The sequence below is a fragment of the Lemur catta genome, chromosome 7, assembly GCF_020740605.2.
Source record: "Lemur catta isolate mLemCat1 chromosome 7, mLemCat1.pri, whole genome shotgun sequence".
NCBI lineage: Eukaryota > Metazoa > Chordata > Mammalia > Primates > Lemuridae > Lemur > Lemur catta.
This window is the reverse complement of record NC_059134.1, coordinates 91,777,093-91,799,775: the sequence shown is the minus strand read 5'-3', so window position 1 is coordinate 91,799,775 and position 22,683 is coordinate 91,777,093.

The following is a 22,683-nucleotide window of genomic DNA, read 5'->3' as shown; positions in this document are numbered from 1 at the left end:
GGTCAGACAGTGATGGATGCAATGGAGAAAGCTCGAGCACTGGGGGCCGTGGGGGACATTGGGAGTGTTGGGGGAGGGGCTGCAACTTGAAATGGGGTTGACAGACAAAGTCTCATTGAGGAGGTGAAGGAGCCACGTGGGTATTTAGGGGAAGAGCGTTCCAGGCAGAGGGAACAGCATGTGTGAAGGCGCTGAGTGAGAAGCCCTCCTGGAGGAGGTCAGTGTGGACGGAACAGAAGGGTGAGGTGGGAGAGGGAAGAAGATGGTCCAAGAGGTAGCCTGGGCCACTGGGCCCAGAAAGGCATTGTTACAAGGTACTCCTGAGCACCCTGAGGACCCAAGGGACAGGAGTGGGAGCCCAGAGGCCAGGTACCAGCCAGGCTCATTTCAGTGAGAGATGCTGCCCCAGAGCCTGGGACATAGGTTGGCCACAGAAACAGAGAGACACAGGCACATTTCAACAGCTATTGGAGGCCAGGCAGGGTGGCTCACACCTGTAATCATAGCAGTTTGGGAGCCTGAGGCGGGAGGATCACTTGAGCTCAGGAGTTTGAGACCAGCCTGAGCAAGAGTGAGACCCCGTCTCTACAAAAAATAGGAAAATTAGCTGGGTGTGGTGGCACGCACCTGTAGTCCCAGCTACTTGGGAGGCTGAGGCAGGAGGATCGCTATAGCCCAGGAGTTTGAGGTTGCAGTGAGCTGTGATGATGCCACTGCACTCCAGCCTGGGTGACAGAGCCAGACTCTGTCTCAAAAAAAGAAAAACAAACAAACAAAAAAGAGCCATTGGAGGGTTGATTGAGTGAGACACATTGGCACAGCTAAGGGGTGGCTGGCTGGAGGCTGGAAAACAGGGAGGAGAGAAGTAGGAGCAGAAATCTATTAGTGCATGGAGGAGGGGACAGAAACCTTCCTGCATTATTTTACTCCTACCCAAAGGAAAACAAACAAATCGTGAAAGGAAACAAAAATGCTTTTTGACACGTTAAATTGTGATCTCTATGCAAGTGTGACTCTCTCTGCAAAGGTTGTTTATCATCTTTGAAGATGGCAGGGCCTTTGGGCAGCGGCCACAAAGAGCCCATCTGTGTCCCCACCCCGAGAGCCCCCAGGCCTGTAAAGCCCCCAAGCAGGCAGCAGAGGGGAGGCCGCAGCAGATCCTTTTTGAAGAGAGCAAAGTAAGCCTGACGCTGGCGACACCAGGGAACACTGGGGCATTGACCGACCTGGGGCCTGCATTTCTCCTCTGCCAGGGAAGGAGGAAGGCGGGGGGGGGGGGGGGGGGGGGGGGAGGAAGGCGGGGGGTGGCCAGGAGGGGAGCGTGTGGCTGTCGTCCTGAGGCTCCTGCGGTTTGGGTGTCAGAACAGACCTGGGGATTGAGCAGCGAGGGTTGGACAGGTGCCTCCAACACAGCCCCAGGCCGTTCTGCTCCTAACAGTTCACCCTTCACGGCACTCCTGAGCGGCTGTGATGACCAGCCTGGCGGAGCCGCCAGCCATTCATGTCTTCCAAGGCTGGGATGGGTTGTTGGCTGGGGAGTTCCTCACCCTCCCTGTTCCAGGTGGGGAGCAGCTCCAGAGAGATTTTGGGGTCACCAAGCAAGTTAGAGGCCAAGGGGACACCAGTTCTCCCTTGTCCTAATCTCTGTACCTATTTGGAAGCAGAATGGATGGTTCACCTGGCTCTGTGTCCCAGCTCTGCAACTATTAGCTGTTGTGAACTTAGGCATGGTACTTAACTGCTCTGAGCCTCAGTTACCTCACCTGTAAAATGGGCATGGTACTAATAATGCCACCTCCCAGGGCAGCTGTGAGGATTAGGTAGTGCCCAGAACAGGAAAGTGCTCAGTCAGTTGAGGCCCAGTATTATTATTTGCAGACCAAAATTTAAGGCTACTAGGCTGACACACACAGAGGGACAATGGCACTGAGGGTTTAAAATCCAGGACATGTGGACACTCTACCAAGGGGTCCCAAGTTCTAGCACACTGATGCAAAAATTGAAAACCCAAAGACTGTGGGAACTCCCTGTGACTGGGAAGGTCAGGCCTCACCAGCCCCGGGAAGATGGAAATGGGTCTAGTCAGTTCAGAGGCGGGAGGCGACCGGCCTTGGCAGGCACAGGGAACACCCTTGGGAGGTGACCAGATGCTAGTGTCCATTGCAGGAAGACCTCTGTGCCCAGACAGAAGGGCTCCTTCCAGAGCAAGCTGGGGCAGTTCAGGACTCCAGCTCAGAGGTCTGATGGGAGGACAGAGACTTGACATTAAAACTGGCAGGAGTAACCGTGAAGCCAAGTCCCATGTGGCATCTGCAAAGGCCTCATTGGACAAGAGCCAAGCATTGTGCTAACTTGGGAGGAACACGAGTAACAAGGCATAGCCCTGTCTTTGTAGAGCTCAAGAAAACTAATATATTCTGACCTCCTCTGTGAGTTTCTACAAACATTATCCCCTTTAATCCTCAGAACCGCCTTAGGACGAGGCATGAGGATACTAGAGCTCAGAGAGGTTAAGGAGCTGCCCCACGTCACCCAGCAGGTGCGTGGTGGACGCAGCCTCCAAGCAGGCTCACTCACCCCGCAGTGTCTTCCAGGCCCGGCTCTGTCACCGTGCATTCCCCCCAAAACACCTCTCATGCTGTCCATGAAAATTGCATCCAGACACTCGCTGTGATAAGAAGTTTGAGAGGAGGGCGAATTTCCCACCTCCAAGTCCCCAAAACAGCCTCAGGCCCCTCCCTTGTGCCTTGGCCCAGGACTAGCCCTGACAGTGGGACAAACCTGGTGTCTCTCACTCAGACCCCCCCGGCCTCACTCGGAGCCACCCAGCCGCCACTGCCATCAAGCATGCAAATCAAACCCAACTGTGACCCAAAACCACAGTGATTTTCTGAACCTTGAAATGAACACAAACCTTCCTGCGATACAGAACCTCAAATCCAGTCCGAGGTTCACACCTCCTGAAGGCAAAGCCAGCCAACAAACGAAAAACATGCCGACGGATCCAAGCCCAAACAGTTGCTCCCAGAACAGTGTCAGGCCAAACCCAATGCCCCCAAACTTCTGGTCATGGTTTTGAGCCTTTGAACGTGGGGAGGAGGGTGCTGGGGAGTCAGACCACACGAGGACCGGGGCTGAGGGCTTGGCGGGCGGTGGGGAGCCCTGACGTGGAAAGGCACCAGGTGCATGAAGGAACCAGGACAAGGCCTTCCTCAGCCTCCGGGGGCCTGTGAGGGAGATTCCCCAGGTGGGAACAGGTAAGGGTGGCTCCTCCCCCAAGGAGGCTGCCGGTTACCGCAGGAGCCCCTGGGAGGGGAGAGAGACGCAGCGAGGTGGGCTGCCCTCCCCACGAGGCTTGGTGTATGGTGTGGGGCAGGGCCCGGGCCGCCATCTTGCAACCCCTCTTCTCTGTCCCCCCAGGCAGCAAAGGGCCCTGCCCTGGGACTGGGGGCAGAGGTGCAGGGGCAGGAGGCCTTTGCCCCAGGTAGCACTGAGGCCCCAGCCTCGAGGACTCTGGCCGGGTCTGGTCCAGCTTTGACACCTGGTGAAACAGAACCAGGAGTGGCCATGACTCGGGAAAGGGGGAGGCCAGCACTGCAGCCTGTGGAGTCTCCTGAGGGTGAATTTGAGACCGGTCAGCATGGTGGCGTGGTGGCATGGTGTGCTTTCCAGCCATGTTAGCCAAGCAGGACAGGTGCAGAGGGGACAGGAGCAGGGAGACCAGCAACTGAAGTCACTGGAGCTGGGTGGGCCCTTACAGCCCAGAGGCTGGGGTGGAGGGATGGGGCCTGGGGCATGCAGAAGTTGCCAGGTGCAGAAGTCACCAAGCCCTTCCCAAAAATGAGGTGCCTGCCCCACTCAGCCAGACCCTGGGTTCGTGGCTGAAAGCTGTGAAACTCTGCCCTGAGTGGGGGCTTTCCTGGGGCTGTCCCCCCCACAGGGAGCCAGGCTGCGTCCCTGCTGGGGCCTGGTGGGAGGCTGGAGCTGGGGGTGTGGGCAGACACTGGGAGCTCAGTGGGCCATGGACGGGGAGTGGGGGACAAACCCACTTCATACATTCTCACGGTGGCAAGAGGGTAGTGGTGGGGGGTTAAATCCACAAGGATCCCAGAAACCGATGGAGCTGGCAGTCTCTGCTATCAAGCGCTCTGCCAACTTAGGTCACCTCAGTCCAGGCTCAGCCCTTTCCCTGAGACAATGAGCCATTCTCTGGGTGAGAAAACCTTCCAGAAAGTTCCTGACAAAAAGTAGGTAGTGTGGGGCAAGCCATGGGGATGCAGAAAGAGCTAAGCTTAAGTCCTCACTTTGATCCTGGGTTGGCCCATTATTTAACCTCTCAGTTCCTCAGTGTCCCAGTCTGTAAAATGGGGACAAGTACACATGGTTTGTAGCACTGGTGTGAGGACTATAGCCCGGACAAGGCGCCAGGCACATAGTAGGTGCTCTAAACAGTTTAGGTCTAGGGGGCTTGGTTGCCCCACGCTGCCCGGAGGGGCTTGGTGTCCTGAAACCCCCAGCCTCTCAAAGAGCACAGCCGGCCCCCGCTGGGGCAGGCCGCAGCCCCGCCGGGTGCCCAGTGCTGGCTTAAGGAGGACATTCACCCAGTCGCCAGTTTCTGATCGTGGAGCCCCTCCACGGAAAAACTTGGAGGGGCTGGAAAATCCCAACTGCAGTTACATTTTCAAACCTTCTCACAATCCAAATGTCAACACCAATCAAAACAATATGTTTATTTTCAGACCTCCTGCCAGACCGGATTAATTTCTACAGGCTCAAAGCCCATTTTGGAACTGTAATGTCTCAATTTTACAGATGAGAGGAGGGAGGGGAAAGAAGCCAAGCCCTTCTCTGCCTTCTTGACATGGGAAGTACTGGGGGAAGGCTAGCACTGGAGCAGGTTTTGTGGTTGGCCTTGTCACCCAGAAACAACACTTGGGGGCCCCCTCTCTCCCGCCATGCTCATCTGCAAACACATCTCTCCTCCCCGCCTCCGCCACATTCCCTTCACCCCAACTCACCAATTCCTCTGCCTGTTGGGGTCTGCGGGGGTGGCAGGTGGGGGCAGGGGGCATTCATCCAGGGGTGGGAGGACAAAAGCCAAGCTCAGGGATGAAATCCTCCGCAGCCCCAGGGTTCACGTGGGCCCCACATGGGCCAGAACCTGGCTGTGTGGCTTGGAATAAGGAGAATGATGTCTTGAGTCCAGACACTGGGCCCCGCTGGCAGAGGACCCAGCCCTGCCTCAGACATCCTGGCATGTGCTAGGCATTAAGCGGGCACTTTGCACCATCTGGAATCCTCATAGCAGCTCGGCAAGGTGGGCATTGCCGTGATACCCATTTTGCTGACAGAGAAACTGAGGCTTGCCCAAGATCACCAGCATGCATGTGGCAGAGGCAGGGTTGGAAGCCTGTCTTTTCAAAGATCGTGTTCTTTTCAGCTGCAGGGCCCCTAGCAGTGGAAAAGTGGGGTCTCCTGGGGAAGTTCTCTTGGGGTGAACTTCATGCTCCCCCTCCCTGAAGCTGAAGGGGCAACCAGTTCTTGGGAGGGAGGATGCAGCTCTAACATAGGGGAAAAACTTTCTTCTCATTTCTTATATTCTTACTTAAGGAGCATTTTGAGGGTGTTATGTGCCGGGCAGTGTTCTTCTAAGCATTGTACAAATATTAACTCATTTCATTTATTTTAAAAATACTTCTATGGAGTTTTAGTTTCTTACCAGGTGTATGTACTAATTTTGTGCTTAGAAGTGAGTTTATCTGCACCCATTGAAGAACAGAAAAAAATAAAGTCCAAAAAAAGATGAAAATGAATTTAAATTCACACATATAATGAACGTCTCTCCATGTCAAATAATGTCTACTTATGTATCACTTTTACAAGCTGCCTGGAGTTTTCCATTCCCCGGGGTCATGGGGCCAGGCCTATTTAAAGGACAAAACCAGGAGGATAAGGCCAGAGGCACCCGCTGCCTTGAAGAGGAGCAGGGGCAGAGAGAGACGGCACGCCACCTGCGGGCAGCTGGGGCTGTACACGTTCCACAAGCAGAAAGTCTTCTCTGCCCTTGAACCAAACCAGGTGGCAGACAAAAGGCCAGACAAGCCACGTCGACTTGTTAAACCTCAAACCAAAATAACCCTAATCGTAATTCTTTTTTAAAAACCAAAATGTCAATGGAACCAGCGCTATTTCCCTAAAAGCCCTGGTGGGCTGGCTCAAAGTGGGACCAGTCCCGTCTTTTGTTAAGCAGTTTAATTAGACCACTCCTCAAGTCTTTGTCTGGGAAGATCTATTTCAGCCTCTCAGGGCCCTGCGTTTTAATCAGCTTAAGGACACCCTAGAGCATCTTTCATAGAGGTGGGGCTCAAAGTTGAGGATCCAAAAGGCCTGGGTTCTTGGTGACCTTGAAGGAGTTATAAACTGCTCTGAGTGCCCGAGTCCTGCTGCCTAGGGCTGCCATGGAATTAAACAGCCCTAGGAATCGGGTTCAGGAAGCTGAGGCCATGGAGTGGACTCCAGCCCTTTGGCGAAGTCCCAGGGCATTCTGGGGCTAAGCCACAGACCTGCTGGAGTCGCTGAAGGCCTCAGACAGAGCATCCCAAAGCCCTGTCCCACAGGGCCTCCTCCAAGCCACTCAGAAGCCTCGGCTTGGAGCCTGGGTGCTGCTGCCTTGTTCCGGGTCCTGAAGGGCATAGGGTGCGGGGACAGTGGCAATGCCCCCAGCCGCCCTGCCCTCTGAGGCCACACCTGCCTCAAGCTGCCCATTCCAAATTCCAGGCTCAGTCTAGTTGACAACAGCACCAGGGTCACTTGCCCACTGGGAGAGAGGACCTCATGGAGCAGAAACAGAGCCTGAGGCTTGGCCTAGGGGGTACAGGCAGCCCCAGACACCCACACATGCGCACTCACACACTGCCCCGTCCACGCACGTTAAATCCTGTGTTGGCAGCTGCCGCCAGGCTCAGCTCTCGGACAGCCTGCAGGTCGCTGCTTCTGCACCGACTGTGTGCACCACCCTCCTCCCACACCAGAAGGCTTAGCAGAGCCACGGGAAGAGGGGCTGAAAGTCTGTGCTCTGGTGCCCCTGAACCCTGCCAAGGGGAAGCGGCCCAGACCCTTCTAGAGGGAACAGAGACTCCCAAGGGTGGAGAGCTCCCAAAACGTGCCCTGGAGCCCACCCAAGAGCCCCCAGCACCCCAGCAACGAGCTCACCCAGCAGCCCACGGCTCTCCCCGCCACGGGACAAGGGGGACCTTGAGCAGCATCTTCTAAAAAGGTGTTTATTTTTACCAGGCTTCCTGATAGCATGGGTCACCCTTGGGAGGGGTGGAGCAGTCGTAATCCAGGCCCAGCTGTCTGCGTGGAGCGAAAAAATAGTTCCCCCGAACAAACCAGCCCGGCAGCCTCTCCTCACTCCCCAGAGCCAGCCTCTTTCGGTGTTGCTGACAGTTAAACATCGGAATGAGAGCTGACCCCGAGTCAGACCTGTCTCCACAGCTTGGCTGGGAGAGAGGGGTCAGGGCCGGGCCCCCCCTGTCCCAGGCACCAGGCCTCATCACCTGGAACTGTTGTGACAGCTCAGGAAAGGGCTTTTACCTGAAACACGGTCCCAGTCCTCAGGAAAGACTTTGATCACTGGCAACACCCAGTGAAAAGCAGGAGACTCCATGTCCCCATCAACTGACAGGAGACAGGCCCTCCAAAGAAGGTTCCGGAACTCAGAATGCTCCCCCAGAGTCCCAACTGGCAAATGAGTCCCAGGGAAGTGCAGGCCACAGTTGTCGAAGCAGAAGCAACGGTAACACCAACACCGTCACAGCCCCCACCCACTCTATCCCAGCTCAGGCTGCAAATACTTCGCATTCTTCCAAATTAGAATGGCCAGTCCCTATTTCCACCAAGATGCAATTTAAGACTAAAATCCCCCCAGTCAAAAAGAGGCACCCACCCCCAGCCCAGGCCTCTGGGAAGCCAGGACTGAGCTGTCTGCCAGCTTTGTTTAGCGTCTCTCTCACCAGCTTCATTTGGCTGAGGGTGTTGTGGGGGCCCGTGAGTACCAATAATATAATAATTATCCAGAGAAATGAGTGCTACCTGGACCTTGCTCACCAACCTGCAGTTTAGGGCTGTCGATTTCTGGGCTGGGCAAATACAAAGAATGTCGCTTCAGCCTTGCCATCAGTCTACACAGCAGACGTGAGTTTTGTTGCTGAACACAAATGCAACTGTGGAGCCGGGGCTTGGGTCTACTCTAAAATGCATACACAATTCATAATGATGCATTTGATTAATGGTAAATGAGCATGGAATTCTGAGGGCCAACCCCATGTGACGGCCACATTAACACCAGATGAAACTGTCATGTAGGGTGACGTGACAAAAAAAACCAACAGCAAGTGACTGTAATTGCAGGACCCTGGCTGCACGGGAGGTGAAGACCAAATTTTCTACAATTTCTTTTGTTTTTTTTTTTTTCTTTGTAAGAGGGGAAGGCAGAAGAGTCATCCACAAATGAACGTAAAGGAAAAAATGAATCCAACTTTGCCTTTCAAAACGGAGAAGTGAGATTCCAATGTCAAAGGTTGATTTCTTTTTCTCTGCTATCAACAGTTCAGCTCATAAAATGCAGAGCGATCATACTCGGAAAATAGTCTCTTGCGGTTCTCTGATAAGCTCAGCTCTGACTGATGGTCAGGAAGCTCTGTGAAAAAAAGACCAGCGCTCTTCAAACCAGTTTGGCGATTAAAACAGTGCTGGAAAATGGAGCCACCGTGAGCACAGAGCCACGGGCAGCTGCCGGGCCTGTGGCTGTCACAGCCGGACAGCACAGCACCGCGGCCAGGGGGTCGGCGCTGCTTTCAAACGCCTGCACTTTGCCGGGTGTGGAATGTCTCGAACTTCAGCCTCAGAGAGTCTTATTGAAAACATTATCTTTTCCATCAATAATACCTCGAAGTTCTTTATTAGCAAAGTCACTGGCAAAAGCTGACATATTTACAGCACGCAGTAAACTTTACGTATCTGCGACAATATTAAAGGAGAGGGGGTGAAAGCCCTCACTCAGTGACCACGACAAATCATTCCGTCTTAAAATGATCAAGTAGGAGGCTAATTGTCCTGAAGACAAGGGCTCCTGACGACTCCCATCCCATCCACCGGCCAGAAGGAGCATTAACAGAGATGAAAAAAGCATGTTTGAGGATTGAAAACATAAGAATACATATTTAAAAAAAAAAAAAAGAAAAAGAAAGAAAGTAAAGAAAAGAAAACCCAACTGATATGACCGTCTAGGCTGAAGGAGAAACCTGATCTTAAGATGGAATGGTTAACATTTGGGGTTGTTTGCAGAGAATTGCTCCAAGCTGTTTTTGTTCCAAATGTATAGATTTAAGGTAAGAAGTGCTGTGTAGGCTGTGCAGGTCATAACCACTTTGGAAACAAGTTCCCCATTACTTTTCAACTGACAAAGGTAGGGACGGATTTTGTTTTTCCTTTCTCTAACTGGGTAGCTTCCTGGATTTTCGCTTGGAAGAGCGCTAGAAAAATGTTTACTTGTCTTGTTCTATTTTATCACTCTGCCAACGTTTCCTCCTTTGGGATTGTGTCTTTCTCGAAGCTTCTTTCTCCCTCTTCCCTCTTGCCTTCAGGCCAATAAAGTGTTGACCCAGGGCCCTGACTTTCTCTCTCCCAGCCCAGCGCTCCCTAGAGAAGGAACGCCAGCTTGGCAGGCATCGTCCTGTTTTCTCCTTCATTGGACAGGACAATTTTATACATACGTGGACCTAATGTGATTGCAAGATTCCCAATGGAGAGCACTTAAGAAGTGGGGGCCTCCCAAACTTGCAGCCACAGAGAAAATTATTTGTTTTGATGAAAATGGACCTAGATGCATGTTTTGGGGGAGGAATCACGTCAATCGTCTGATGGGAAGTATTCGATTTTTAGTTGTTATTTGGCAAATCCAAACAGAGAATTGGGTACCCATTCAAAGCTTCTGTTTTCCATCCATGTTGTTAAATGAGTTTCTCTTCCCCTTAAATTCTACATTAAACGATTTTCTTTAAGGTAAAAAAAAAAAAAAAAGAAAGAAGAAGAGAATATTTTCAACTCTAAAAGCATAAATACTTCTTTAGAAGAAAATATCAAAGGTATCTTAGGGAGGAAATGAAAATAATTATGTTATAGAAGGATAGTTTTTAGAAGGGTTTTGGGCTCTGCATTTGAACAGAAAGACTTTGGAAACTTGTATTAATAACCGGCTTCCCTGGGGCTGTTCATTTGCAGGGACGGACTCCTACTCAGCGTTTTTAAACCCCTCTTCGAAATATCTGCATTCTTTTCCAGCTTCACAAGTGGATTGTCACATGCCTTCACCACTTACCAAAAAAAAAAATAGGATAATGGAGTATATTTAAGCCAGAAAATTTATCTTCAGGTGAAAACTTTTAGGAAAGAAATCTATATTAAGAGTTCTGTTTTTAAAGGCAGTGGTTGGGGCAGATTAAAACACAAATTGGTGACAATAAAATGTCATCAGATTCTTATGCTTTTGCTGTACAGAACACCATCAAAGTTGCCCCATATGTTAACATGCTTTTTATATATCTTTTGGATGTGGCATCAATTTAATTTTTATCAACAATGACAGTCCCAATCTCCAAATATTTGTGTCAGGGGCAGGAAAGGGATACACACCCAAAAATACCCTCAAAATTATATACTGATGTCAACACTGCTCTCTAGAGCTGTTATGTTTTTGTGGTTTTTCTTTTGTAAAAACATCTTTTCCATGGGCTTTTTGTCCATACCGTATCTATATGATTTTTTTTTTTCTTGCAGTAATGGGGACCACGGCTTTAGGCTGCTCCAATACCGATATCTTTTAATTTGTTCTTTCAACCTCGGTGAAGCCATGCTATTTCTTTTTCGGCTGATCTGTGCTGGAAATGAATTCCACAATCTGCAGTCCCAGGCATCCCTGATCCCATAACAATACAAGATGTGGAAAATGTGCTTAAGATTGAAAGTCGCATTTTGAAAATCCAAGAGTTTCTCTTTCTGGATTTTTTGCTAAGCAGCTTATTGTGCAAATCCAGGTATTGCTTAAATATCTCTAGGGGTAAAAATAAAATAAAATAAAATAAAGCATGATGTACTATTTATTATATTTCATTAGATAAACCTCAAAAAAGTAAACATTTTTTCCCCTCGATTCACCCACTGCCTGTTTCAGATTTTAATGCAATGATACGTTTTTTCAGGATCTCGAATATTTATATTTCAGAACTTAAATATCTTTATTTAAACCATACAGTCTGGATCTGCAAAACCCTGGATTTTTAATATTTTGGCGACTGAAACCTGGCATGTTGGAAGGCTCTCCTCCCCGCAGAAGTCTCTTGTTATCCAAAGTAGAAAAACAAACTAGGGGCAGATTATAAACTGCCCAACGCTGGCTGCTAGCGCAGCAAAAACACTGCCTCCGACCCCCGTTATGCCCTGCCCTGGGGACAACTACTTGCTTAATAACAAATAGGGAAAACGTAAAATGTTTTCTTTAAATTAAAAATCGAAACGAATTGTTTTAATGAATATCTCTGGTTATGAGGGGAAAGCATGCCTTCGTGTGTACACTTTCTGAAGAAAAATTTCCTGTGTGGTTTTCCCTGTGAGATCAAAAGGAACTAATTAACTTTTCTATAAGGTAAACAAAACTTTAACTTGAAATAGCCCCATGAAGTATGTGGGAAGTAAGCTTTTGTGTGAGTGAAAGCGGGAGGGAGGGAGGAAAGGAGTTGGGTTTAATTTTATATTCGACATCATCGCATGCTCAGAAGGTATTGGAAACTCTTCCCCGAGTCAGCCTTCTTTCTTCTACCCCATTACCAAAATGATATTTAAATCAAAGGCTGAAATGTTGCCAAGTTCAAATCCCTCCTAAGATTAATAGGGCATTGTTCTGCTCATAGAAAATGCGTTCTTCTTAGAGCCCCTTTAAGAAGAACTGGGTTTGTGAAGGAGCATTTGGGAAAGAGTGTGGGAAAGGGAAAAATTTGGAAAACGGGCCCTGGGAGGGTGGCAGGGGGGAGAGAATCTTCAAGGGGACAGACGACCGCTGCCCCACCCCCAGCCAGAAGCGATTGGGGTCGAGGGACCAGGCCCCGGCTGGAACCCCCTCTCCCCAGGACAGGGCTCGTTTTCTCAGGTTTCTGGGATGAATGAAGGAACGGGAGGGAGAAGCAGCTCTGAAGGTCTCTGGGGTTGTGCCCCCTCTGGGTGCGGACCCCTGGGCGGCCAGGGCTGTGTTAAGAGGCTGTGAGAAGCTCCTGCCTGCCCCTTCCCAGGAGCAGCAGCTGCAGCCCAGGGTTGGTCCCCTCCCAGGACAGTGAGTCCCCGGGCCTGTTTTGGGCGAGCCGCCTGGGGTCAGGGGCCCCCTGGCTGGGCCTCTTCTTTGCCCTTGCCAGGGTGGAGTGGGCGGCCAGCCCAAAGGACAGAGATTGGAGGAGGCAGCGTGTGTGGGAGGGAAAGGCTTCACTGGACGGCTCGACAAGGCAGCACACTGTGTCTGTACCTTCCCTTGGCCTGGCGTCCCCAGACCAGAGGCACAGGGCACACACACCACCCAGACACACGCTGCTCGTGGGCAGCCCCTCACCCCGGAAGGCTGCTCTGTTGATGACAGTGATTGCTGTAACGGCTCGCATCGAGTCGATGCTTCCCAGGTGCCAGGCTCAGTGCTGTACCTGCTTTATCTAAAACCTTCCAGCAAATACATCAGGTACTGCTGTGACCTTCGTCTAACCAAAGAAGAAACCGAGGCAAGAAAGCTGAAGCAATGTGCCCAAGGACAGCTAGGCACTTACACTCAAAGTCACTAAGCTACTAAGCTACTAAGAACCAGGCTACCTGCCCAGACTCTTGGCCACTAAGCTGGGATGGGGGGCAGGGGCCACACCAGCGTGAGGTTCCTGGGGGCAGCCTCACCCTACCCCATTGGCACAGGCTCAGTTCCCCTATAGGCCTGTCTGGGTCAGTCCTCAGCTGTGTGTCAATTATGCTATTAGTGATAAGACAGCCACTTTGTTTATTTATTCATTACCCAGCACCTCAGTTTGCAAATAATCTGCTTTCATGTCGACTTGCTGGGACTAGCGGTCGCCCCTACAAACCAGCCCTCTCGCTCACAACAGCATCCAGGGAGCTCTCTCTGAGAGGACAAGGAAGGGTGGGCACCTAGGGATGCTCCCCATTGGGGAGCATCACCCGAAGCCCATGTCATCTCTGATGTAGCCCTCAGAAAAGGCTAGAACCAACTCCATTCTTCCTAGATGGCATGCCAGAGAGGAAAAAAGAAATCCAAATTTTTGAATGCCCCAAATTTATCCTTTTTGCTTTGGAAAATAATTAAATCCTTACATTAAAAAAAGTAGAGGGAGAGGACAGGCAAGAGCTATTACACTAGATTCGGTAGCAAAGCCAGAGGGATTTTCCCTAAGATCATGTAAGGGAGTTGAGTCAGACCAGTGTTGCACATCCTGGCTGTGTGACCTTGAGCAAGTTGCTTTACCTCTCTGAACCTCAGATTTCCTTATCTGTTAAACAGAGATAATCCCAGCTATCTCTAATGAAGTAAAGTGTGTCCAGTTCCCAGCAGTCAGTCTTCATGGAGGCTTAAAAAGAGATCGTTCCCTTCCCTCCCCATCCCCAGCCCTTAACTGCTTTCCTGTATTTAAAACCAGTTTCTGTGTTTAAGCTTTCACCCTTTTAAAATTGTTTGATTATTATAGAAGGTGTCCTTGAGTGGAGCCCCTTTGTCACAGCCAAATCCCACTCATTTTTAGTTTACCCCATAGCTAACTCCTGCTCCTTGCTGATCTGGGACTCTCCCTTCTTCCCCAAGACCCTGCTTTGGCTTTGATTGACTTATCGGGAGAATTCTCTGTCTACAGGGCAGAAAACACTGTCACTCTGTGCCTTCCCAATCACTAACGCTCAGAGCTCTGTCTTCAGGCCCCTAAGTCATCCATTCTGGCAGCAAACACTTGCTGAGTGCCTACTGTATTCAAGTCACTGCACTGACTACTGGGACTTCAGGTGTGAGCCCACAAGAGCTCAGGGCAGACAAAGACCCGGCAAACGTGCACATGTGGTGCAAGGCAGGGTGGGGGAGGAGCTGCCTTATTTCTTCAGCAAGTAATCCACTCTGAATAGGGGATGTGCGCGCACAAACCCCACCCCACTGCCTGCTGACCGCAGACAAGCCCCTTTACCTCGCTAAGCCTCCGTGTTCCAATATTCTATGAAGGGCCTCCCACGGGGCAGGCTCTGTGCTGGAGTCTAGCCTAGGGCAGCCAGCAAGACCCAGCAGCCCCTCCTGGAGCCTGGCAGGGAAGTCAGGGAGGTTGTAAGGAGAGGAATCTGTCCTCCCCCTCACAGGGCCAGCCCCCCAGGGTGCCCTGACTCTCTCACCGGCCTGGCCCCATCGGGGACAGAAGCGCCATTGAGGAGGAAGTGGGAGCTCACAGGACAGCGGGAGCCTGCAGGCATCCGGTCCACCTGTTTCCAGGAGGAGGGTGGGAGGCAGGGACAGGTGGCAGAGGAGCCCAGATGCTCCTGTTCTCAGACACTGTTTCATTCAATGTCTCCACCAAGACAGGGACAGTGATGGTCTGGGTGCAACTGACCTGAAGGGCTGGTAGCCCCAAGCTTGACCCCATTTGCATTGGAGAGGACTCAAGGCCTTCCTCCCACACCCCAAAGTCTGCCCTGTGCCCCTCCCCCGTTTCCCACCTCTCTCACTTGGGTGCTGGGGTTTACTTCCAGGCTTTGGCCTGCCTCCCAGCCAGGGGACTTGGAGCATGCTCCCTCCACAGCAATGTTTACACTCTGGTCATCTACAACCTGGTCAGCTTCTGGTGTAATCAGCTATGTGTATATATTTATTTACGGACAAACACATTATCCTCCGTATCTGTACACACACATATATGCACACATGCCCAGACAGAGAGAACACTGAATAAATATTTGCTGTATGGAACTGTTGAAGAGAGGTATATGTGTGCATCTGTTACGAATCTATAGGTATCCACTGTGCGTAGAGAGACACATATGGTTTTATATACAAGGACAGAGATCAGTTTATGTGAGAGTGTATACATGCATAACTGTATTTCCAGTTGGCATCAGGCAGTGAGCTGGCATCTGGTATGAACTAACTGTTCGTTCGGTTGGTGCGGCATGTAATCTGTGTGTGCCCAGCGTGAAAAATATGACTGGTCTTTTCTTTGTCTTCAAAATGTTGAATATACGACTTGTGATATTTTTAATAAAGATGACATAAATGCGATCAACTTTTAACCTAATTGTTAACTTGAATTTCTAAAATTAACCATAAAAAAATAACATGGGGCTGTCTTTCTCTCCGTAAACAATTGGGGAGCCCAACTCTGAAGAATTATGTATTTAAACATAGTGGAGTCAAATTCTGCTGCCATTCACTGAGTCGCTTCTAGTTTGTATACATCATTTCATTTAATCCTCACAACACCCTGTGAACGGGGTATTACTCTCCTCCCTATAAGACAAGCAAACAGAGACTTGGAGAAGCCAGTGACCCTCCCAAGGGAATCCCTCCCATAAGTGATGCCATCACAGAGCCCCACAAACGAGATGGCTTAAACCAACAGAAACTTACTCTCTCACAGTTCTGGAGGCCAGGAGTCAAACATCAAGGTGTCAGCATTCTCTGTCTCTAGGGAAAGAATCCTCCTAGCTCCTGGTGTTTGCGGGCCATCCTTGGCATGCCTTGGCATGAAGCTGCATCACTCCAGGCTCTGCCTCCATCTTCACATGGCATTCTTCTTTGTGTGTCTGTGTCCCAATGTCCCTCTTTTTTTTGAGATGCTCTTTTGCCCCAAGTAGAGTGCAGCAGCATCACCATAGCTCACAGTAACCTCAAACTCCTGGGCTCAAGGGGATCCTCCTGCCTCAGCCTCCTGAGTAGCTGGGACTACAGGTGCGCACCACCACGCCCGGCTAATTTTTCCTTTTTTTTTTTTTTTTTCAGTAGAAACGGGGCTTCCCTCTTGCTCAGGCTTGTCTTGAACTCCTGAACTCAAGCGATGCTCCTGCCTCAGCCTCCCAGAGTGCTAGGATTACAGGCGTGAGCCACCACGCTCAGCCCAAATGTCCCCCTTCTAATAAGGATGCCAATAGTTGGATGAGAGCACACTCTCATCCTGTGTGACCTCATCTTAACTGATTACATCTGCAAAGACTACATCCAAATAAGGTCACATTTGCAAGTTCCAGGTAGACATGGGTTTGGGGGAATACTATTCAACCCAGAGCAGCTGGGATTTGAACAGGTCTGTATGATTCCAGTGCTCCTGCTCTTCCAGTATAGCCCGGGCCCAAGTCCTCCATTTGCAAGGTGGTAGCAGCAGCTGCGCCCTCTAGCTGTCCCTGCCTCTGGGCAGGGTTATACGCAAGCACAGACTACTCTTCCTTGGTGTTGTGTCCAAGTGCATAGGAGGACATTTACATGTGCCAAACTCTGGCGGGGGAACAGGGAGGAGGCATAGGACCCTTGGTGGCAGTTGACCTGGAGGCATCCTCTCCAACTTCTGCCACTGTGCCAGCCTCAGTCTGCTGTCCCTGCACGTCCCAGGAAGCCAGCTCCCTCTCCTCCTTCTAGCTGCTCCCTGCCATCTCAGACACTCGGCCACCTGTCCCCAAGATCATACCCAGGAAGCTGCAGTGGAGGCCCCATAGCTTCAGGAGTTGGAGCAACAGCTGGACAGACACTCCAAGTGGGCCTGGCTCCTCTAGGGAAAGCTCATGACCTCGGCCATGGCTGGCACCTAAGAACAGAAGAGTGAAAACTAGTCAGGCCCCATCCCTGGGTAGCCCACAGAGGACTTTCCCGGGGGTCCCCCACAGGTTCCTTAGATGACAGCCATTGGTCCCTGGAGGTGCCTGTTCTATTCCTGTAATTATCTGTGGCCTCATCACATTTGCTGTTAGTGTCACTGCTCTAGCAATGACGGGCGGGTGCTCTGGAGCTGACTGCTGGAGTCTGAGACTGGCACTTTTTGGCTGGGTGACCTTTGACCTCTCAGCCTCAGTTTCCTCTTCTATAAAATGGTCTTACCAACAGTATCTACCTCACAGGGTGGTGAGGGTCAGGCAAGTTTCTGCACATACAATACCGGGCACGGTAACAGGTTTGTGGTAACAGCCCTTACATGTATGTGTGAGCCGTCACCATCATCGCCGTCACTGTCACGCGACAGGGCTCATTACAGTGACCTGACCAGCAGCCGGACTGGGTGATGAGACACATATTCTGGTTCCCACAGTTATCACAGTTTCCAATGCAGATTCGTTTTTGCAGAGTTAGATTGTTATAGTTAGGGTACAACTGAGCCACTAATGCTCATCATCTGCGGTTCCCAGCTCTGCCCCCAGTGAGCTGTGTGGCTTGGGCGAGTCAGAGGAGCCCCCAGAGCCTCAGTTTTCCTATCTGTACAGTGGGTCCCCACCTTCGTGGGCTGTGGTCTGGAAGAAAGGAGACTGTAGCTATTGTTGCCCTCTGTCAGTGTCAGCTTGGGGGCTTCAGCCAAGTCGTGTCACTCGCCTGGCCCTCCATCTCCTTCTATGCCACAGGGTTGCCAGCAGAGTCAGAGACGGGAGCCTCTGAGTGTTCGGCACGCGGTGGGAATACAGGAAATGACAGTGCATGTTGTTCAGGACCCGCTCACCTTCTGAGGTCAACCCATGGGAGCTCCAGGGAATGGCCTCTGGGGCAGGGAATTCTGGCTCTCAGAGTTAAGGGGAGGCCAGAGTGTCACTCACGCCCTGCCCCTGCCCCTGCCCCAAGGACTTCTGTCAGTGTCTCTAACAGGGTGGTGCCAGAGTGGGACCAGGACCAGGCACCAGGGCCCTGAAGGAAGTGGGAGGAGGCGAGGAAGCAGGCCGCTAAGGGTGAGTGCTCATAAATTCATTGGCAAGTAATTTATGGCAGGCGAGTATAACACCTAATGCCTGCCAGTGCGAGAGGTTAATAGGGAAGGTTAAGGAGCACAGGCCAGCTGATTTATGGGCCTGGCCAGCCACTTTCATCCCGGCCAGGGCTCTGGCTCTAGGGCAGGCCAGGCTGGAGGGGCGGGAGGCAGGGTCCAGGGAACAGCATAGCAAAAAGACAGGAAGGAGCAAGGAACTCAGTGACAGTAATGTCGTCCACTCCCCTGCAAGGCGGTGGTGATGGGAACTGCCCACTTGGAGACCCCAAAGGCTTGTCTTGTCTGTGACATTTGGTGGGTTTCCAAAGGGTCTGCATCCATCAGCACGCCCAGAAAAACAAAGTTTAACAAGTGCATTCAGTGATGTAAATGGGGGCTGATTTATGCTCGCAAAGAGTGAGGCAAGAGACAAATAATTTCATCATCAACATAGTACGGTCTGTGGCTGAGACTGGAAAGGAGATAGAAGGCGTTGGGACCAGTGTCCTGGTGCTGCCACTTACTAGCTGAGTGTTTTGAATGTCAGTTTCCTCACCTATAAATGGCGATGTGATGCCTGCCGCCACCAGCGCTTCCATGTGTTCCAAGAGGCCTCATGGGTGAGGACACCTGCCATGGTGTCAGTCCCGGAGAGGGCAAGACGCTAGAGTCGGGTCTGAGGGGATACCAAGGGCAGCCTTTTTAAGTTGACACTGAAAAGAGCAACGAGCAGCTGGCATAGCCACTCGTCACTCCCTGGCACGGGAGAAGTGGTCCCAGGGTGTGTGGATGGGCAACCAGGCTGGCCTCCTAAATTAAGAGTTAGGCTGACTTTGTCAAATTCAGAAAGATTAAGTACAAGGAAATTCACGTTGGGAGGATTGCTTAGATGATCTTACAGATAACTGGTACCCCCTGTCCTGCACACCAGACCCAGACTTCCCTGAGAGCCCAGGACAGGGTCATAAGGACGGTGATTACCGGAAGAAACTCACAGGGCACTTTCCCACCCGCCAGCCCTCCCAGTCCCCCCAGCTTCCCTCTGCCTGAGTGAAACTATGAGGAAGCTGGGCTCAGAGGGGCCAAGTGAATTGTCCAAGGTTGCACAGCCAGTGACTGTGTGCAGAGCCAGGAGGAGACGGAGGTTTCTCCGCTCCGGGCTCGGGGCTTTCTCCTCGTGCCCAGCGCCTTAGCTGCATAGCCCCATGTGCTTCGCTGTGTTTTCCCAGAAGGCCTCGCACTGCCTCCACGAGTCCTGGGAGGTCAGAGGGAGGAGGAAGACGAGGACAGACTCACTGGACACACCTCCAGAGTCTTCCACTCTCACCCCAGGAATTATCACCCCCTTGCCTGGCTGCGTCCCTCCCTGCTCTCTCTGCCTGTCCTAAATGGCCACTAGGGGCCAGTTTGTGTTTTCTACCCCTGCCAATGTCTTCCCCACATCCTGTCCCATCCCATACAAACAACAATTCCCCAAAGGTGGAGGTGGGGGAGCTTTTCCTGATTCAAACCTTCCAGATCCCCTGAGATCATCCCACTCAACTCCTGAGGGAGGGGCCAGGCTCCAGTGTTGGGCTGGGCTGTTGGTGCCCCCGCGCCCCGCAAACACACACACACACACACACACACACACACACACACACACACCCCTTCAGTGAGAGCAACCTCCTACATGCACGTGAACACACGCATGCGCAGACAGGTGCACACAGGTAAAAGACACACACGCCCACAACTTAATCCCTAAAAGCCACGCAGTGTGTAGCCCCTCCAGACACAAGCCACAGTCCAAGAAACAGCATCCAGAAGTCACTTGAAATTCCGTTAAAATGTTCACTGCAGACTCACAAGAAAAGGGAGATTATATTCATGAGTTCATTACATACTGCAATTCACATATTCATATGTAAATAACACGGAGAAACGCCTTAGAGACACTCCCCTCTGCCCCCAGCCCCTAGGGTGGCAGCCCCTCCTGAGCTTCGCTCTCTCTGTCTGACTCCAGACCCTCAGAACCCCACTCTCCCTTGTTTTCCTACTTCCCATGAACTCTGCAGCCCCTGCCCCATAGGTGCGGGCAGTTTTTCCGGCTTCTCTGCCCTCACCCTGCTCCACAATTACTCTAACCCACAGTGGGGTGGGGTGGCCATAGCTTGAGAGGATATGAATGCTCGGGCCTGACTATTTTACACACACGTGGGTGCACGAGCACACACCCAGGGTCTTAGAGGACCCCTCCCAGCTTGCCCATTCCTGGCCTTCAGGGCAACCCACCCCCTCTTCAGTCAGGGCCCTCATGCCTTCCTCCTGCCCACCAGGCTTCCTCATGCCTGTGAGGCCAGATGTGCACAGCCTTTCCAGCCAGATCCAGACTGGAACGCGGGCTCTGCCATTGACTTCCTGGCTGTGCATCTTTAGGCAAGTGCTCAACCTCTCTGAGCTTTAATTTCTTTATTATATTTAATAAAATGATATATAATGACAGCAACCAGACTGTTTGCTGTAAGAATTAAAGAAAATACAATATTGTAGGATTGTGAATATACATATTTGGGAAATGTTTCTTCAAACACAAGAAAGGCTGGAAGTTTCCATTTTTGAAGAGACCTTCTGTTTCCAGCAGAGTATTCACCTTAAGGGAAGCCAGGTAGGTGAGATGAGGTGGTGTGGGGTAGGAGAACATCACAGACGTCAGTCAAGTGTTCAGAGTTACAATTCCAGCTCTGCCCTTCGTCAAGGCTCCTGGCCCCTTCTCTGCCTCAGTTGCCTTATCTGTAAAATGGGGATGATTGTAGTACACCTATAAGATCGCTCTGAAGATTTCCATTTATTCAGGCAAAAAATAACATATTCACTGAGCACCTGCTCTGTGCCAAGCACTTCTCCAGGCCTTGGAAACAGAGCACGAACAGACACACAAGGTTCCTCGAATTGTAATGAGGGAGACAGACAGCAGACAAGGAAAGAAATAAGCAAACCAGATAACTGCAGCTGGCGCTAAGTGCTCTGAAGAATTAAAGCAAGATGTGTGACAGCCAGTCCCCGTGGAGGGAGCTAACTCGGACTGGGTGGCCCAGGAGAGGGGATCTATAGAACAAGCCCAGAATCGGGTCCGTCTCATAATAGGTGCTCAGTAAATGGTACAAAGTGTTGACGGTTATTACTAAGGATCAGACACACAGCTTGAACAAGAAGTTCAAGTTTGCCTTACGGAGCAGGCCTTGCTGCCCTCCGTCTGAGGAGAGAGAGATGTGCGAGGGGTGGCACTGCCCGGGTGAAGGCCTGGCTTGCTGCAGCTGCCATGCTGTTTCTGGAAGCTCCTGCGCCGCCTCCTCCAGCCTCCATCCGGCTTTCATTTCCTAGGGCGGAGGCTGAGTGCCAGCCCCTGCTGCTGGCCTGGACCGCACATCAGAGACCAGGACCATTTGCCGCGGGTTTCACGGGGTGTAAAGTGCTCAGCACCCATTAAAGCTAGTGGGGTTGCAGGGTGGGGGCCGGGATCCTGCCTAAAAGGCTCAGAAACACTTAGAAAGAGCCAAGATCAGCCCTGATCCCCGGCTTTGCCCTGGAACTGTTTATCTCGGCTTTAAAATGTCATGGGCCTGGCTGAGAGCTTGTAAAAGGGAAAAATGCATATTGTCCTCACGGAGCTGGGGTGAGTGAAGTGGTCTCCCTCTGAGAGCTCCCCAGTACAGACAATGCAGCTTCTCACAGTCCATCCATCCAGAGCAGCTATTAGGCACCATCTGAGTGTAGGCCCTAAAAGAAACACTAGAGCATCGGATCAGACATAGTACCTGCTTGTTAGATACTTGGGAAAAGGGGGTAAAGGAAAAACATTTATAGGTGCCTACTATGTACCAGGCTTTCCCTCATTTCCTTCAGTCCTCACAGCAATGCATCAGGGCCAGTATTACCATCTCCGTTTATCAAATAAGAAAACAGAGGCCCAGAGAGGTTAAGTAACTCTCCTGGGGTTTCACAGCTAGTAAGTGGCAGTGGCAAAATTCAAAGCCTTGATAGAAGAACTGTTTTCCTCTGCAGAGAAGGTGGAGTAAAGCAGCTTGAAAGAAGTTATTCCTCCCTTCTAAGGAAGGGCATGGGGTTTGCCCATCCCCTTGCCCAGGGATCAGGGGGTGACAGGTGTACAGCCAGGTCCCCGCCCATCCTGGGTAGTGAGAGTGCATCATTTACCTTTGCGAAGCACTTCCCATGAACTTTCTCAAATAACCCTTCCTCCCCCGACCCTTCTACCCCTCCACCCAATTACTAAAGTTATTCCCAGTGTACAGATGAGAAAACTGAGGTCCCGTCCAATCAGTGGCAGAGCCCAAATCATTCTGACTCCAGTGTCTGAGCTACTCACTACCCATGTGACGCACAGTCATTGTGTTAAGTGCCACCCTCCACATCCAAGGCACTTGGCAGTTTTCAAGTCTTTTTTCCAGTCATTTTCTCCAGATTTGAGCAAGCTTTGGTGTCGTCCCCCAGAACTCAGGCTTTTAGCAGTGGCTCCATGGAAAGACAAGCAGAAGGGACTGTGAGTCCCTAAACAGGAGAGGCTGGTGGCAGAAGGGTGTGTCCCACAGCCAGGGGACAGGGAGACTGAGCCCCAGCCAGCCATCAGTCATCGAAGCCCTTACCCTCAACTCTCCAGGAAGCAGCCCTCACACCTGTG